Source organism: Ochotona curzoniae, unplaced genomic scaffold (assembly GCF_017591425.1).
Source record: "Ochotona curzoniae isolate NIBS_2020 unplaced genomic scaffold, NIBS_Ocur_1.0 patch49, whole genome shotgun sequence".
NCBI lineage: Eukaryota > Metazoa > Chordata > Mammalia > Lagomorpha > Ochotonidae > Ochotona > Ochotona curzoniae.
In genome coordinates this window covers 191,361-200,707 of record NW_024467027.1, presented here as the reverse complement: position 1 = coordinate 200,707, position 9,347 = coordinate 191,361, and the positions used below count along the sequence as shown (strand labels likewise).

General features: G+C 45.2%; 1 protein-coding gene across 1 annotated transcript in view; it reads right to left on the bottom strand.

Annotated features, from left to right (window-relative positions):
- LOC121168063 (paraspeckle component 1) overlaps positions 1-9,347 on the bottom strand; it is an 83,034-nt gene that overhangs the window by 5,412 nt on the left and 68,275 nt on the right. Inside the window, exon 7 of the transcript XR_005885685.1 lies at positions 4,215-4,314. The gene's annotated coding sequence lies outside the window, so the exon portion shown is untranslated. The remainder of the gene's footprint in view (positions 1-4,214; positions 4,315-9,347) is intronic.

Here is a 9,347-nt window from a genome sequence, read left to right as displayed (position 1 = left end):
TCCACAAAGTGAAATGGTATATATTAAGATTATTTAAGAAAGTTAAGGCAATTTTTTTAAACTTGCGATTTTCTACTGGCCCCGGTGAACTTTTTGTTTATAAAGAAAAAAATGTCAGGGCCTGGCACAATAACCTAGTGGCTAAATCCTCACCTTGCATGTGCTGGGATCCCATATGAGCACTGATTTGTGTCCTGGCGGTCCTGCTTCCCATCCAGCTCCCTGCCTGTGGCCTGGGAAAGCAATGAAAGACAGCCCAAAGCCTTGGGACCCTGCACCCACGTGGGAGACCCAGAAGAGGCTCCTGGCTCCTGGTTACGGATCAGCTTGGCTCTGGCCACTGGTTATGGCCACTCGGGGAATGAACCAACAGACAGAAGAGCTTCCACTCTGCCTTTCCAATCTTCCTTTCTAATAAAAAGAAAAATAAATCTTTTAAAAAAGAAAGAAAAAAGTCCAAGTGTAAAGCATTGGATTAAAGTGAGAGGCATGCTTAGTCCTGTCACAGTATGGGCTGCAGCCCCGAGATGACTAGCCCATCAGACATGGTGATGGTGGGAACTCTGATGTGTTGCACACATGGCCCTGGTGGGAGTAACTTTGTAAGCAGTTCTCAGAAAAGTGGCAGGGTCCTGAGAAGCACGTGAGTCAGGGCCTGCTGAAACTCCCTTGCACGCTCCCGGCTAGGCAGATCCCGGGTTCACCTTCGGTGTCACAGAGTCCTGCTGTGCGAGTTAGTGCTGCTGTAGCTGACAGGCACAGCCAGGCGCCCGCTGCTCCACTGAGCTACCGCTAACATACATGATCGCTGCACATGGTAAACAGGTGACGGACTGCACCGTGGAGGCTCGTCAGACGATCGCTCCTACTGTGCGTCATCAGACTGCTTTTCCTGCAGGTTTTCTCAATAAAACACACTTCTCTCAAACGTCACAACTCCAGTGTGACCTGAACCATAGGATATAATCATATAATAGTACTACATTTCATTGCTTTCAGAGGGTTAAGCTGGAAATTAGAGGAGACGAGTCATAACACTGAGAATCAACTACGAAAACAGAGCCAAGATAGAAATAAGAAAATCTCCGGGTCCTTTAAGAGTTTGGAAGCTATGGAAGGCCAACAAAGCTGACATGTTATCACTGACTGCTCTTGCTCTACTGCCGCCACACGAGCACAGTTCGCTGTCCTTCACCCAAAGTAAAAGGTTGATGAAAACTCAGAGTGTGCCTACCTGAGAGAAATACAACTGAAACTTATTCTGCTCTGAACACAGCTTCTTGACACCCAGAGAACTTTGTTGAGTGCACTAGTAAGAGGAAGTGCTGAAAGTTCTGGTTTCTTCGGGATAATGAGGAGTGGAGAACCAGCGAGGGTCTCCTCCGGGGCTGTTCCTGGCTGCTATGAAGACTGCCGGATGGCGACTCCGCGCTGTTGTTTCTGCATGTGAATAAGACACACTCTGAAAAAGCCTTGAGCCTGACTCCTGGGACAGCAAGGGCAGTTCTAAAGCAACATCCCCCGAGTTTCACAGAGGAACTTGGACATGCAGTGCACAAGACGGGGCATCTCCCGGCCAAGCAGAGCTTTGTCAAAGCAGCTATTCTCCAGAGTTGGGTTCCAGTCTTATGCCACACCTGGGATGCCCACTTTCTGGAAGTAGAAAGAACTCCATTTGGATCCACCAGCCTGGAAGTCTGCGGGTCAGTGTCTGAATCTTTCTAAGTGCAATATGTCCATTTTTAAAGAAAGTGGCACGGGAGTTTTTGAAATGCAAACCAAAATTGGAAATTGTCTCTCCGTTCTGTTGGTCACGCTGAGCACCGTGGAGACTGAAGCCTGGCACAGATGCATCTAAGCCAAGTACCTGCGTCACATCCTCGCTCTGCCTATATTTGCCTTAAACCAAGCTGTACACTGCCCCCCCTTATGTAAGTCCCGTATTTAAGTGGCTGGAGTTGAGCTCTTCTAGTTCCAACCCCCTGCTAACGTGTACCCTTGAAAGCTAGGACACCAGTACACTGAGAAATGCCAGGCCAGGCTCCAGGTCCCAGCACAGCACACACATACCCCTTTATCCCGATCCACAATCACTGCAGGTCCCTCAACACCCAGCTTACAGCCTGACGACCACCACTCACAGTTGGAATTGACACCTCCCTAATTTCACTGCCCAAAGTTTTCTGAAATAATCTTGTTCAAATTCCTTGTCCAGTTTTGCACATGAAGCCCACAGAACTCTGGCCGAGAGCATCTCTCATGGCCTGGAGCGCTAAGGGCAGCCCAGCTGCGTTCCGAACCTGAAGGGGTGGGACCACTGCCCCGGGCCAACGGGGCACACTCGGCTCCCTCAGTCCGGCAGAGACCCAGAACTGACTCTAACAACAGATCACATAGGTTCAGGCTGTGGACTTTCATATAAATGTGACTTTCCCAACAATGACAACTTTCCCCATCTATGGGACTATTCCAAATTACCAGGACAGAAAAAGATTTTTAAAAAAAATCCTCTAGTATGAGAAGGCATCAGAAAATAAAAGGTCGGGACCCTGACATCATTGCGGGAGACCAGCAGCTGCTCCTGGCTCCTAGGTCTCACTGGCCCAGACCTACTGTTGGGACGTTATGTATAATGAACGGACAGAAAAGCTGACCTGCCCTTTATAATTGTTTTTTTTTTTTTAAAGATATTTATTTATTTTGCAGTCAGGTAGACACAGAGAAACATAAAGGAAGACCTTCTTCCACTGATTCACTCCTCAAGTGGCCTCAACGGCCAGAGCTGGGCTGATCCAAAGCCAGGAGCCAGGAACTTCCTCCAGATCTCTCCCACACGGGTGCAGGGTCCCAAGGCTTTGGGCCGTCCTTGACTGCTTTCCCAGGCCACAAGCAGGGAGCTGGATGGAAAGTGGAGCTGCTGGGATTAGAACTGGCGCCTGTATGGATTCCTGGCACGCTCATGGCAAGAACTTTAGCCACTTGGCCACTGTGCTGGGCCCTCTGTAATTCTTTTAAGTAACTAATCATTAAAATAAAACTCCCACCCCAGAGCTTTTATTACCACCAGGCCACAGGTGGGGTCGGAGGGTGTGTTTCGTCAGCAAGTTCCCAGATGACGATGCTAGGCTAGGGATCACAGTTTAAGAAGCACTGCATTGTGTGAACCCAAATATTCTTAAAAGATGAAATTTCTCTAAGCTACAGAAACATCAGAGCTTCTGAAACAAAAGTATATAAAAATACCAGGTTGGGGGGGGTGTTAGACGCGCTGGGACTCTTGTGCCAGACTCAGACCCACGTGTCCCAAAAGTCCAATGCAGCAATATGAAAACACTTACCTTCATCAAATAAAATGTTAGAAAAGCAACACAACGGGCCGAGGATGAAGAGGCCGGTCCTCTACTTCAAGCCCCAGGACCCATAGGTGCACTCATTCCTGGTCAGGCTGCTCTACTTCCCACCCAGCTTCACTACTTAAAGACTGGAGAAGTAGCTGAGAATGACCCACGGCCTTGGGACCCTGCACCCACAGGGGAGACCAAGAAGAACCTCCTGGCTCCTGGCTTCACATCGGCTCAGCTCCAGCCATTAAAACCCCCGGGGGGAGTGAACTGCGGGATGGAAGAAATCTCTTTCTCTAGGGGGGGTCTCTCCTTTGTATAAATTTGCCTTATCAAAAAGTAAAATAAAAAGAAATCTTTTTTATACATACATATATATCCTGAAAATAATATTTTCTGAGTCTTCTAAGATGTCAATGTTTCCACTGGAATCACAATATGAATGTTCCAGAAAAGAAATTGCGAGTCCTTCCAAACCAGCAAACAGCAGAGAGAAATACGGCCAGTGCTGCTGTACCTTTCAAAGACATGATGCTAAAATTTGAAAATCGGAGAATCATTGAAAAATCATAGATCATTTTTTCTCACTGTAAAAAAAGACAATTTTCATAGGCCATTTCTCTGCTTAATCCGCTTTTCACTAAAGACAGTAGTCAGGAAAGAGGGCACCAAGTTGGAGTGGACAAGAACCCAGCTAACCTTGCTTGGCAGTGACCTGGCAGGGCAAGCCCTGGTGACTGGCAGTGCCACACACACTCATCTGCAGGGCTCTAGGAAAACCCTGGGATGATCAAGAGATTTGGAATCGGCAAGAATGGCAAACAGAAATCAGTACTTGAGCTTTGACAAAATAAGGAACAGATGCCAACTGACCTGAATACATGTGTTCAGCTCTCTTGCTTTTCAGGCTCTTTAAAATTTCTCTGGAAGCTGGTGAGCATGCGTCGCTTCAGCCCTGCTTTCGTGCACCACCCTAGAAATACAATAAAATCGAATTTAGCTTTGTAAAACCTGATTTCCAACATGGGTGTTCGTAACAGCTAAGACTCCACTTGCAGTGTCTCTATCCCATACTTCAATGCCTGCAGTTCAGCTCTCTCCCGGTTCTGAGTCCCTGCTAATATACACCCCGAGAGGCACCCAATGATGGTTCAAATATGGGAGAACAAGACAAACTTGAGGTCTGACTTTGCCCTGTCCCAGCCCTGGCATTTGGGGAATGGTCAGGAAAGTTCTTTTTCTACTTTTCAGATATAACGAAAATCAGTTGAAAAAATGTGTAAGTGGGGTCAGAATGGTGGTACAGTATGTTACTCCTCCACCCGGTAGCTTCGGCAACCCACATGGGCACAGATTCCTTTCCTGGCTGCTCCACATCTGATCCAGATGGGAAGCCAACAGAGGATGGCCCAAGACCTGGGGACCCAGAAGATGCTCCTGGCTCATTTTCAAATAAAAACAAAAAATCTAAAATGTTTTAAGCTTATTTTGGTGCTGAATACCTTGCAATGTAACTTCTTTTCATAATATACATATTCCATAAATTTCTTGAAAAGCACTCCTACATATATAAAATTGTACTAGTGCTTTAAGAAGATCAATAATAACCAAATACTCCTCAATGAGTGGACACCTGCATGAGAGCCTTAAACACAAGCGATATTCAAAGTTCATGGAAAACGCAGATAATGAAAAAACTGCGAAGATTTCCTTTTTTGGGGGGTGGGGGGGAGCAGCAGATTGAGTATCTTGCAATTCTATTTTCCATAAACTTTTAAAAAGTATTCTGAACTTTGAATCATGGTATCCAGAAAGTAACATGCTTATCTTATGAATTTCTACCTGCAACCAACATTGTGCTACAGATATTTTAGGGGTCCACTTCTAAACCAACTTTAAACCAACTACATTCTTAATCTTTTGGTTCATTTAGTAAAGTTAAGGTGTACCAAAAAAAAAAAAAAAAGCAGAACCCTAAAACTAGGTACCAGTATTACTTAGGTCTTTTCTGTGACATGGGATAAAAGTTTACGCCTGTAAACAGCACGGTGTGGTGAACAGGTTAACGACCTGCAGCCCCAGCCTCCCCTCTGGGCAATGGTTTGAATCTCCAATGCTCCACTTCTGATCCAGCTCCCTGCTGATGCGCCCAGGAAAGCAGAAGATACCGACCCAAATCCATGGGCCACACCTGCCATGGAAGACTTGGAAAAAGCTCCTGATTCCTGCCAGGTGGGAGAACTCGAATTTATACCCTTTCTGTCACTCTCTTATCCAATAACATTTTTAAGGTAAAGAAGTCTATTAGCAATATCCTTACGTTAAGAGTGAAAAATAACTGCTTGGTGTCACATACCTTGGTGATAAAGTGCATTACAGCCTCATTAGTAAAGGAATATTCAACTATGTCACCCTGTACAATGTTCTACCAGCTTTAAAGATACTCTGTTCAACTGAGAAGTATCTATGAACATTCATATAACAGATAAATACAAGCAGAAGTAGATTCTAAGGGAGCCATGCAGAAAATATTTGATCCAATGTACAATGAAGCTGAGTTGTTGAAAGTGCAACAGAATGTGCAAAAACTCAAACAGGATATTAATAATAACATGGAAAAGAAGCTTGAAAAGCACAGTACGTCAAAGAGTTGAAGGAAAATGGAATAGATCAGTTTCATTTTGGCCAAAATGTTGCAACCAGCACTTTCAAAAAACTCACCAAAATGTTAACCACATTTAAAAGATCTATAGATTTCAAAAACTTTTGCGCCAAAACTTAGCTTATAATTCTGTCTTCCCTGAAATCTGTGATGTGTTCCTAGTGATATTCAGGCAGGGAAATAGTGTGAGACTGAGTGACAAAGAAAGGGAAAAAATTAGGTCAATAAAATTGAAAAGTCAAAATTTTCCCAAGAAAATTTGACAAAAATAGCCAGGAAAACAGAGTTTTCCAGTTATTTTTCAAGAAACAAAAACACATAGTGTAAATGTTCACATCTGGATTTTACATCAATTGGCTTTTCAGAATTCTAGTGAAACCATTACTGCTCACACTCAATCTCCATCACTCACTCACAGATCCAAGACACCAATGAAACTGACGAAACCAGAACATTAATAAATGCAGGGTGATTACAGCACCAAAATGAGTAGCAAAGGATATGAAAAGGTATTCAATGTCCAATGAAAACGGGAAAATCCTAATTAAACCAAAATGAGAGAGCGCCACAGACTCTATAATGGGTAAAATTAGCATGACTGACAGGTTGACAAGGACGCAGCAACAGAAATCCACCAGAGACCGAAATAACTGACACACACTTACCCTACACTTCTGACCCCAGACACTTTCAAAAGGAAAAACATGACATATACAATGTGCACAAGCATCTTTAGTCACAATATTCCCAAATCTGGAAACAATCCCAACCTGTCAACAGACAAGGGCCCCGCACGGTAGCCTAGGAACTCAAATCCTCCTCTTGCAAGCGCTGGGATTCCCATGTGGGCGCCAGTTCGTGTCCCGGCTGCTCCACTTCCCATCCAGCTCCCTGCTTGTGGCCTGGGAAAGCAGTCAAGGGCGGCCCAAACTTTGGGATACTGTTCCTGCGTGGGAGACCCAGAAGAGGCTCCTGGCTCTTGGCTTTGGATCTGCTCTGCTCTGGCAGTTGTGGCCAGTTGGGGATAATTCTATCTGTCTCTCCTCTCTGTATATCTAACTCTCCAATTTAAAAAATATGAAATAAATCTTTTTAAAAATTCATTTAATTGAGAAAAATTCTGGCCTAAAAAATAAAATGTGTACATGTTTTAGACTTATTATTTTCATTAGAAAGGCAGGTATATAGTGAAGGAGAGATGGAGAAAGATCTTCCATCCTCTGGTTCACTATTCAAATGACGGCAATGGGGGGAGCTGAGACAATCGAGCCTGGAGCTTCTTCCTGGTCTCCCACATTGGCAACCGAATCACAAGGGTTCAGGCCGTCCTCGACTGCTTTCCCATTCCGTAAAGCAGGGAGCTGGATGGGAAGTGATCCGCCAGGACACAAACCAGCACCCATATGTGATCCTAGCGCTTGCATGGGAGAGGATTAGCTTACCGAGCCATCAGAAACAGTAGAGCGAGGTGCCAACATTGTGGTCTAACAAGGTAAGCAAGCACATGTAAAACAGCAGCATCCCAAAGGGGAATCGAGTCCCAGCTATTCCCATTTTGAATCAAGTTCCGGCTAACGGCCTGGGGAAAGCAGAGCAGAATATGGCTCAAGTGCTTGTGTGCACGACACCCTACGGAAATCCTAGAGGAAGCTCCAAGCTCTTGTTTTCAACCTGGTCCAACACGACCCACTGCAACAGCAGATAGAAGATCTTTCCCTTTTATTAACAAATAAATCTCTTAAAAATTACTGAACAAAAGAAAAATTTATTTTTATCTTGAAGTTTTTCTTTTTTTAATTGGAAAGTCAAGATATATAGAAAGGAGGAGAGAGAGAGAGAAAGAATTTCCATTCACTGATTCACTCTCCAAGCGGATGCAACAGCTGGAGCTGCGTTAATTCAAAGCCAGGAGCCTGCAGACTCTTCTGGGTCTCCCACATGGGTGCAGGGTCCCAAAGCTTTGGGCCGTCCTCAACTGCTTTTCCAGGCCACAAGCAGGGAGCTGGAAGGGAAACGGGGCTGTCAGGATTAGAACTGGCGCCCATACGGGATCCTGGTGCATGCGAGGCAAGGATTTTAGCTTTTAGGCTATTGTACCGACCCAAAGAAAAATTGAAATACATATATTTTAACATCCCACTTGTATAAAGTTCAAGGAAAGGCAAACATATCTTTAAGAGTAAGACACAGTTAAAAAATACCCATGCCAGGGCTGAGCACAATGGCTCATCAGTTAAATCCTCACCTTGCATGCACCGGGATGCCATACAGGTGCCAGTTCATGTCCTCACTGCTCCTCTTCCCATCCAACTACCCACTTACGGCTCAGAGCAAAATTAAGAGAGAAAGCAGTAGAGGATGGCCTAAAGCCTTGGGACCCTGCACCTGCACAGGAATTAAAGAAGAGCTCTGGGCTTTGGAGTGGCTCAGCTCCAGCCGTTGTGACCATTTGGGGAGTGAACAAGTGGAAGGAAGGTCTTTTTGTCTCTCCTGTGTAAACCGCCTTTCCAGGAGCCATGAAGAAGCCATGTGGAAGACCCGGAAAGAAACCTGTGACTCCTGGCTTCAGACTGGCCTAGTTCTGGCCAACGTGGCCAGATGGGGAGTGAACCAGTGGTTGAAGATCTCTCTCCTCTGAAAATCTTTCAGATAAAAATAAATAAATCTTTAATTTTTTTTTTTTTACAGATACACACCGTACACACAAAGTACATTATTTCCATAGCAACTCTGTCTGTTAACTCCGGCATCCTAGTAAGACGCTGGGAGGCAGAGGCGATGGTCCAGCTCCTGGCCTCAATCGCCACCTGGGCGCCCTGGACTGCGCTCCCAGCTCTAGCCCTGGCCACTGAAGAAACTTGAAGCAGTGGGTGAGAATATGCGCTTCATCCACACACTTTATTGTGCCACCCTCATCACAGGCATCCCTCCCAGGTCACAGCTCAGACACCAGCTATCCCACTTCTGACTCAACTCGGCCAGAAGCTGGGAGAAGCAGCAGCAGCTGTACCTCTGCCACCTGCCTGGGAATGCCAGCACCCACCAGCTGACTCCTTCAGCTTGACACTGCCCTAGCGTGTGTGGCCAGCAGAGTGAACCAGCAGGTGAAGGTATTTCTTGCTCTTTCATTCTAATTTTTTTTTAATTTCATGTCCATAGAAAAAATAAAGTTAGCTATTGACACTAGCATTGCACGACATCTTGGATTCTCTGTTCCAAGGAGGAGGAAATAAGTTGAGAGGAAGCGAAGGACAAAATCCTGACTCTCTTAATATATAAAGTACAGGCAGTGATACACTTTGTGGAGTATGTAAGAGTTCTCCAAGTTGCAACACACCTCTGCT